Genomic DNA, 9,376 nt, shown 5'->3' on the forward strand with positions numbered 1-9,376 from the left:
TGGTGCAATCTCAGAGTTGGTATATTTTATTTTATTTATTTTACATTTGTTGACCGGGATAGTCCGACTGGATACATGTCCATTTTCAGCGGAGGCCCAGGGAGAAAAGCTCCAACATAGTCACAGAGACAGATAGTTACATATTAGTATTTAAGATAGAAAAGAATAAAAAGCAATTTACATACTACATACTACCTTGCTCTAACAGACACAGCTTACGACAGTTCAATGTACAGGCCTTTAAAAACATGCTAGTGAATTTATTAAGACAGATTACAGATTATAGTTTGGCTAATGTACAATGTACGTGCTTTTTGATTACATATCCCCACTATAGGTTGTCCTTTTGGGTTTAGATTTACTTGAGAAGTAGTATGGCCTTGGTTTAACGAAGAGGAGCTAGTCTGGGTTTGAGCATGGACAAAGCCAACGCAACTTAAAATGGAGTTTTAGACTCTTTTTGAATTGAACTGGGGAAGTAATAAGCATGAGGTTGTTGGGGAGGGAGTTCCATAACTTTCCAGTGGTGTTGGCGAACAGAGCATCACCACCTATGTTGTTAGATTTGAGTGTTTGGACAAGGAGTCTGTTTGATGAGCAAAGGCAGCTTAGATTGGTGTAAGGAATTATTATATTTTCAGTGCATGGGGTGTTATCAGGTTGTTTAAGAATTTTAAAAGCTTCTATGAGTTGGTTCATCTTGAGAAGATTTGGGAGTTCTATCCAGCCAAGTTTTTTCAGGTTAAAGCAGTGGTGTGTTCTATAGGGCAAGCCAGTTACAAATCTGGCAATATGATTATAACAACATGAGAGTTTGTTCAGGTCAGATTTGTTAAGGTTAGTAAGCACGGGAGAGGCATATAGAAGGGTAGAGAGAAGGTGTGAGCGGGCAGTGGCCACTTTGGCCATAGGGGTTAGAAATGTCTTTATCCTGTATAAGGACCCAAGTTTCTTGTTTACGGGCTTAATGGTTTGGTTGATATGCATATCTAATCTAAGTTTGTTGTCAGTGATAACTCCTAGTAGCTTTGTGTAGGAGTCTGGGGAGATGATGGTACCATTATTGGATTGTATAGTAAAATGTGTAGGAGGGGATGTATTCGTTGGGTGGAAGAGAAGTAGTTTGGTTTTGTTTGGGTTTAAGATCAGATGATCTGAGAGCCAGTTTTCAACTGTATTTAAACTGAGCTGGGTGGCAGCTAGTAGGTTTGGTAGAGAGTCATCAGAACATATTAGAGCTGAGTCATCTGCATACTGAATACAGGTGGCTTCGGGGATGATATAATACGCAGTGGATGTGAGGGTTGCTGGGTGGCTTGCCCCTCTCCAAAAAAAAAAAAAAAGGCTTTTTGTGTTGTTTTTTTTTTTTTTGGATATATATGTACATATACCGAGAATCAAAATACTTGAAAGGAACTCAAAAACGAACAGACAACCCAGCAATGGAAAACAGGAAATCTGGTTGTGTGGTATAAGGCACCCGACTCCACGGCAGTTAATTCACTCCTTTATTCACACAAAAAACAGAACGGATTGAGCACTTTCGTCTCCACCCTGGAGACCTCTTCAGAATCAATTATGACAAACAACATTGAAGTATTTATACAATAGACAATGCTATTAAAATAATCATTGCTCAATTAATCAATTACACAATAAAACAATAAAACAATATAGAATTTAAGCTGAACTGGTTGATCATCCTAAGCCTACACTTCCACAAATTTTATGCCTTGTTGACATTGCACCTTAACAGCATGAAATACAGATTTATACATAAAATAAAACAAAACGGTATGTCAGGACTGACTGAACCATATATAACTATTGTTCTAGTTCTTGTATCATTTACTTAGGGCTAAAAAATAACTAAGAATGTGTTATAACATATATTTATAAAATTGTTTAAAAATGTTTAAAAAATATATAAATATATGTATTGTATATGTGTATATAAAAAATATATATATAAAAAAAATATATATATATATATATATATATATATATATAAATAAATATTGTTATGAATTCCTTTTTAGTGATATCTCATGTTATAAATATATATTAATTTTTCTCTATGAAACACATAAAAAACACTTATAACAAGACTTTAAATCATTACACGTAGTACGTACCATCAAGAAAGTGAAATTAGAAAGTAATATGTCAGTATGCAAAGACCTATCGTCTGAAATACTATATATAAAAAAGTGTTAAAACATTAACTATATTTTGATATAAAAAATATTTATCAATTAGTTGAACACTATTATCCACTTTAAAAATGTTTCTTAGGGTCTAATGCTAGTACTTTTAATGCTGGTGCAATGGATATACAATCGTTCAAACCTTTGCCATTGCAGGCATCTAATCTGAGCTGCCACATCATCTCCCTGTATAATAATTTTGTAGTCCAGTCTCCCCCTCTATCTGGACTCTCAAACATTTTCAAAGCCCAGAATTTAAAATTAGCATTAAGACATACCATAGAATGTCTGTAAAGTGCATTATTAACATTTTTACGGTTGATGTCTCTTGTATGTTCATATATTCTTCCTAAAAGTGAAAAAGGTTTTTTTTTTTTTTTTTTTTTTTTTTTTTTTTTTTTTTTTGGGGGGGGGGGGGGGGGGGGCTTTCTTTCCCCGGTTTTTTCCTTTTAACGGGGGAGAAAAGCCCCCCCAACAGAATGTACAGGGGGATTGCTAAATAAGACCAGACCCCTTGGTTTGTTTTTTTTTTTGCCCAAAAACCCCACCCTTATATTTTTTCGGGGCTTTTAAATTTTTTTCCCCCTCCTGTTCTGAATGTGGTGGAAGATGTTTTGCAGAGGCTTCTCTGAATCCTGATTCTTTGCTCCCCTGCCCGGTTAAACCGGATAGATATTATAGGGTGCCTGAGGCTCATAAGTATCTTTTTAAGAGTCCTAGGGCAGACCCAGAAACTGTTTCTCAGGGGCCTAAAGGTGTTAAAGCTTCTGTTGTTAAAAATCCTGTTCCTCCAGATAAAGAGGCAAGGGTTTGGATAGATGGGAAAGAAAGTGTATACTTCTTCCACTTTAGCCATGAGGGCTTTGAATTGCCAGTTTCATATGTTGAAATACCAGAATTATCTCCTTTCACAATTAAAGTCTAAGGTAGATGCTTTAGGAAGGTATTGGAGTGTAAAGAGTTGCAGGATTTGGTTCATGTTTCTGAACAGGTGGGTAAGCATTCTTTGCAATGTGGTTTTGATGTTGCACAGGCTCTTCGAGGTGGCTGCTACGGGTTCTGTTCTTCGCAGGCACGCCTGGCTGAGGGATCAGAATTTGGCTGAGCATGTTAAGACAAGGATTTTAGATGCTCCTTTACAATCTGATGTGTTGTTTGGTTTGCCTGTGGAAGCAGTTCTAAAGAAAATGGAAGACAAGGCTAAGTCTATGCAGACTGTTAAAGATTTTTTGCAGGTTCAGCCTCCGAAGTTTAGTAGAAATTGGCCTACCAAAGGGTGGACATATCCTGCTTATGATTCCCAGTCTAGGGGTAGGTCTAGACGTGGTAGGGGCAGAGCTCAGGGTTCTTTTAGGCCTAGAACAGGGAGTTCACCTGCTCAGTCTTCTGGTGAGGGCAGGGGTCAGTCCTTTCGTAAGCAGACCCAATGACCTGTCTTTTCAGCTGCCAGATTCTTTGCAGCTGGCAGCGCCTTTGGGAGGAAGGTTGGCACTTTTCAGAGAAAACTGGAGTTTAATTACCCAAGACAGATGGGTATTGGATATCATTTACCACGGTTACAGGTTTTATTTCCATACCTTGCCTCCTTTCAAAGGCATACCAGACATTCCTCCTCAACAAAGAAAAGAGGCGCACAAACAAATTTCTCTGTTGCTCCAAATAGGGCCATTCAACCGTTCCTGTGCCAGAAAGGGGCCTAGGATTTTATTCACGCCTGTTCCTAGTACCAAAAAAGGGGAACACGTGGAGACCAATTTTGGATTTATCTATCCTCAACACTTATCTGACATTCCCAAGTTCAAAATGTTGACGCTTACAACAGCTTTTACCTCTGCTGGGCAAAGATCACTGGATGGTAACTTTGGATCTCAAGGAAGCTTACCTTCATGTTCCTATCAGACTGGTTTGCAGGAAGTATCTGCGCGAGCTGGAAATTTTCATTATCAGTTCTCTGCATTGCCCTTTGGCTTATCTACTGCGCCCAGAGTATTCACAAAAGTTCTGGCTCCAGTGATAGCTTTCTTCAGGCTAAAAGGAATACAAATCTATCCTTATTTGGACGACTGCCTGATTCTGGCTCAAGAAAGGGATGTGCTTCTTCAGCATTTGGAATATGTGATAGCAGTGCTAAGATGCCTAGGTATTCTGTGAACGAAATAAAGTCCAGTCTAGTACCCTCTCAAGACATGTGCTTTCTGGGTGTGAGACTGAATACAGCAACCCAGATGGCCTTTTTAACCCCGGACAAACAAAAGAATCTTTCTTTACTTCCATCAACTATCTCTTATCAGTCCGGCTGACTGCAAGGACAGTCCTTCAAGCCTTAGGGTTCATGGCATCTTGTATTCTGGTGCTTCCCAATGCCAAACTGCATATGAGGAAGCTGCAGTGGTATCTCAAAAATTTATGGACACAGCACTGCCAGGATTTGGACACTGTCATTCCAATAATACCTTGCATTCAAAAGGAATTTTTGTGGTGGGCTCAGGAATGTCACCTAAACAAGGGACTCTCTGTGACCCGGCCAGAGGCGAGTCAGATTTTAACGACAGATGCCTCAGACACAGCTTGGGGAGCTCATCTGAATGGAAAGTGGATACAAGACAAGTGGCCTGCCAGACTACAGCATCTACATATCAACATGAAGGAGATGTTGGCAGTCCAGTTTGCATTGATGGCTTTCAAGGATTTACTTCTTCCAGGACAGGTGTTGATTCTGACAGACAACACAACTGTCATGTGGTACATCAACAAGCTGGGGCACACATTCTTATCCTCTATGCAGGCAAGCAATGATTTTGTGGGAGACTGCTCTCAGTTTGCAACTAAATCTTCAAGCAAGGTTTCTGCCAGGAGCACAGAACTCCTTAGCAGATGTGTTAAGCAGGCAAATCATGGATCCCCACGAGTGGAAACTGGATCTTCATGTATTTCAGACATTGACAGTGTCCTGGGGAACTCCAGACATAGATCTGTTCGCTTCTCCACTAAACCACCAGCTGCCAAAGTTTTGCACGAAAAGGTTTCATCACACAGCCTGGAAAGTGGATGCTCTTTCTTTCAGTTGGGAAAATCTTCATGTGTATGCCTTTCCACCTCTGCCTCTCCTCCCAAAGGTACTCCTGAAGGTCAGACAAGACAAGCCAAGGATGATTTTAATAGCTCCAGATTGGCCTCGCAGCATTGGTACCTATTGCTGAGGAGTCTGGTAAGGAAGCCTCCTTGGCCCTTACCTTTGATTCCACACCTATTGTCTCAGAAGGACGGGCATCTACTCAATGTCAAGCTTCACTCTCTTCATCTAACAGCCTGGCATATTCTGTTTTGAGCTACAGCAGGTCTCAGCTTCCTCAACAAGTTTTGAATGTGATTATGGAAGCCAGAAGACCTAGTACAAGGAAAGTGTACGCAGGAAAATGGAAGAGATTTTTGTTTTGGTGTGCAGCAAAGGATTTGGATGTTTCTGAGCCAAATTTGAGTGTGGCTCTTTAATATCTTACTGAGTTATTGGACAAAGGTTTGTCTTTCTCTTCCATTAAGATTCATGCTGCAGCAATTTCAGCTCACTATGATTGTGATCCACCATTGTTTTCTCATCCTTTGTTCAAGCAATTTCTTAGAGGGGCAAAGAATATGAGACCCCCACGTAGAGCTCCTACTCCTGCTTGGGACCTCAATTTTGTGTTGGAGAAACTCACTCTACAACCTTTTGAGCCTGCAGCTACTGCTGAATTGAAATATTTGTCATGGAAGACTGCATTTTTGTTGGCCATTACCTCTGCAAGAAGGGTGTCTGAATTGCAGGCCCTTATGGCAGTTGAGCCTTTCTTGATTTTCCATAAGGATAGGGTATCTTTACGTACTAATCCTTCTTTTATGCCTAAAGTGGTTTCTAGTGTGTCTTTAAACCAGACTATTCATTTGCCTACTTTTTATGCAGATCCCAAAATAGGGGAAAAGATTTTGCATACTTTAGATGTACACAGGCAGTTGCGTTATTATTTGAGCAGGACTAAGGATTTCAGGCAGTCTCAGCAGTTGTTTGTTTCTTTTGCTTTGTGTTCTCAGGGCAAGCCTGTGTCAAAACAAACTATTTCTAAGTGGATTGGGTTTTGCATTGCTTTCTGTTACTACCATCATGGCAAAGAGATTCCAGCGGCGATTAGCGCTCATTCCACTAGGGCTACTGCCACTTCTACAGCATTTCTAAGGGGCGTGACAACTAAGGAAATTTAGAGGCAGCTACTTGGAGTTCAGTGCATACATTCTCTAAGCATTACCACCTTCCTCTACTCTAAATCTAGGGCTGGTTTTGCCACTGCTATTTTACAGGGCATGTTGTCAGCTCCTGCTTCTTTGTGATTTGCCATCCTCTCTTACCTCTGCTTTGGGATTCTACCCAATAGTCAGGACTGCAGCAATGTGAGATGAAGAACATAGTACAGTTTTGTACCTACCATAAATGTAGATGTTCAAGATCCACATTGCTGCAGTCCAATTTCCCTCCCTCCTTCCCCTCTGTGTTTAGGGGTGGTTGTGTGGGTGGGATTGTTGTACCTTTCTTACTTTGTATATATTGTATATATAGTTGGTACAGGGGTGTTTGGTGTGTTGTTGTTTTTTGGTTTGGTCTTATTTTCTTAGGGTCTTCTGACATCTGGGGCAAGAAAAGACTGAGGAAATGACGTCGGTCATGCGCATTTGTACTCTGACGCACTGACGCCAGTCTAATGCGCCTGACCGACGTCAGCCTTGTACTTTGGTATTCGGGCCGACTGGGACAGCGGACTACCCAATAGTCAGGACTGCAGCAATGTGGATCTTCGAACATCTACATTTATGGTAGGTACAAAACTGTACTTTTTGTACCTACCATAAATGAAGATGTTAGAGTGCTAATACAGCTGCAGTCATAACAGATGGGTTCTCCTGCCATCAGGCGGGTCCTCGGTCGGCCGAATTCCAAAGTCTAGGTCCGGCATCGGTTGTCGTCGCTTCTTCCCTGACGTCAGTGCGCCAGGGGTATAAAATAACCAGCCGACGCCATTTTCTTCAGTTTTTCTTGCCCCAGATGTCAGGTGCCCCCAGAAGGAAGGCAGTACATAAATTTGTGTGATAAAGCAATGCAATATGATCAAAATACAGTAGTGCAAGCAAATACAACAAGAATGAATACCCCAATCAGGTAGCATGAGGAGGTGTTAGCCAATAGGCCTGTCCCAAGAGGGGAAGGAGGGAGGGAAACCTGGACTGCAGCTGTATTAGCACTCGAACATCTACATTTATGGTAGGTACAAAACTGTACTATGTTAATCGTGCATACAGCTGCAGTCATAACAGATGGGTAGAATCCCAAAGCTAAGAAAGGGGTGGTAGGCACTAGGTGGAACTAGGAGGAGCCAGAATGGCCTGCAAGACTGCAGTGGCAAAGCCCGCTCTAGATTTGGAGTATAATGGAAGGTGGTAGTGCTTGGAGAAGGTATGCACAGAACTCCAAGTGGCTGCCTCCAAAATATCTTTGGTAGGAACTCCTCTGAGAAAAGCTGCAGAGGTAGCCGTGGCCCTTGTGGAGTGAGATCTGATGCCTGTAGGTACAGTTTTGCCATGAAAAGAATAGCAAAAACGAATGCAGTGGGCTATCCATTTTGAGATAGTCTGTTTGGAAATTGGCTTCCCTTGAGCTCCTATAGCATAGGACACAAAGAGCTGATCTGATTTCCTGAAAGGCTTTGTTCTGTCCAAATAATAACGCAGTTGTCTGTGGATGTCCAAGGAATGTAGTAATCTCTCCCCTTTGTTTTGAGGATTAGGATAAAAGGTAGGTAAGTGTATAGCCTGATTCAAAGCTACCCTGGATACCACTTTTGGCATAAAGAACGGATTGGTTCGTAAAGAAACTCTGTCCTGATGGAAGATGATGAAAAGTTGCACAGCCATGAGAGCTTGCAGTTCCGATACCCTACGAGCTGAGGTAATAGCCAGAAGGAAAGCTGTTTTCCAGGACAAATATTGCAAGTCTGATGAGGCAGCTGGATCAAAAGGAGGCAAGGTCAGATTTCTAGAATGAAATTGAGATCCCAAGCAGGTATTGGTTGTTTCCTTGGGGGTTTTAGATTTTTAGCCCCTCTGAGGAACTGTCTTAAGAGGGGGTGAGAGAATAAAGGTGGATCAGTGTTGTATTCTGCAGAAATGGCTGAGGCATGGATTTTGATGGAGGAGAAAGAAAGTCCACTGCCTAGCAGCTCAGCTAGATACTGTAATATTTGAGGTAAATTCAGTTTTCCAGGATCCTGACCCTTTTTCTCATTCCAGATACAAAACCGTTTCCATTTTGCGGTGTAAGCTTTTCTAGTAGACGGCCTTCTGGCCTCCAAAATGACATCCTGCACTTCCTTGGAGAGTAGGGTCTGTTGTGATGCTAAGGAATCTTCCATGCGGCTAGATTGAGTGTTTTTAGCTGACTGTGAAGAGTTTTGAAGCTGTGCTGGGTCAGAAGAAGAGGCATTAGAGGCAGGGTCCATGGTGGGGAATGCGTCAGGCTCCTCAGGAGTGGGTACCAGTGTTGTCTTGGCCAGTCTAGAGCAATGAGAATCATCTTTGGTCTGTCTGCCCTGGTTTTTAATAGAACTTTGGGCAGCAGAGGAAGAGGTGGGAAGGCATAAACTGTCATTGATGTCCAACTGAAAGAGAGAGCGTCCACTCTCCAGGCCTTTGGATGAAAAATCCTTGAGCAGAATTTTGTCAATTGGTGATTTTCGTGGGAGGCAAAGAGATCTATGTCTGGCCTTCCCCATGCTTGAATTATCTCTGTAAAAACTTGAGGATGCAACTTCCATTCGTGTGGATCTGTCATATTTCTGCTTAGGTTGTCTGCCAGCGTGTTTTCCTTGCCTGGCAAGTACTGTGCTTGTAGTTCAATTTGTAAATCCAGGACCAGGTTCCAAAGTGACATGGCCAGTCTGCATAGTGGGTATGAATGGGTTCCTCCCTGTTTGTTTATGTACCACATTACCGTGGTGTTGTCCGTCCTTATCAATAGTTGACCTGGTTGCAGGAGGTCTTTGAAAGCTATAATAGCATTTATTACTGCTAGCATTTCCTTTTGATTGATGTTTAGGTGCTTTTCTTTTTGGGACCATTTGCCCTGAATGCACCGATCTGTCATGTGC

Source organism: Protopterus annectens, chromosome 7.part0, assembly GCF_019279795.1.
Source record: "Protopterus annectens isolate FY-2018-M chromosome 7.part0, PAN1.0, whole genome shotgun sequence".
NCBI lineage: Eukaryota > Metazoa > Chordata > Ceratodontiformes > Protopteridae > Protopterus > Protopterus annectens.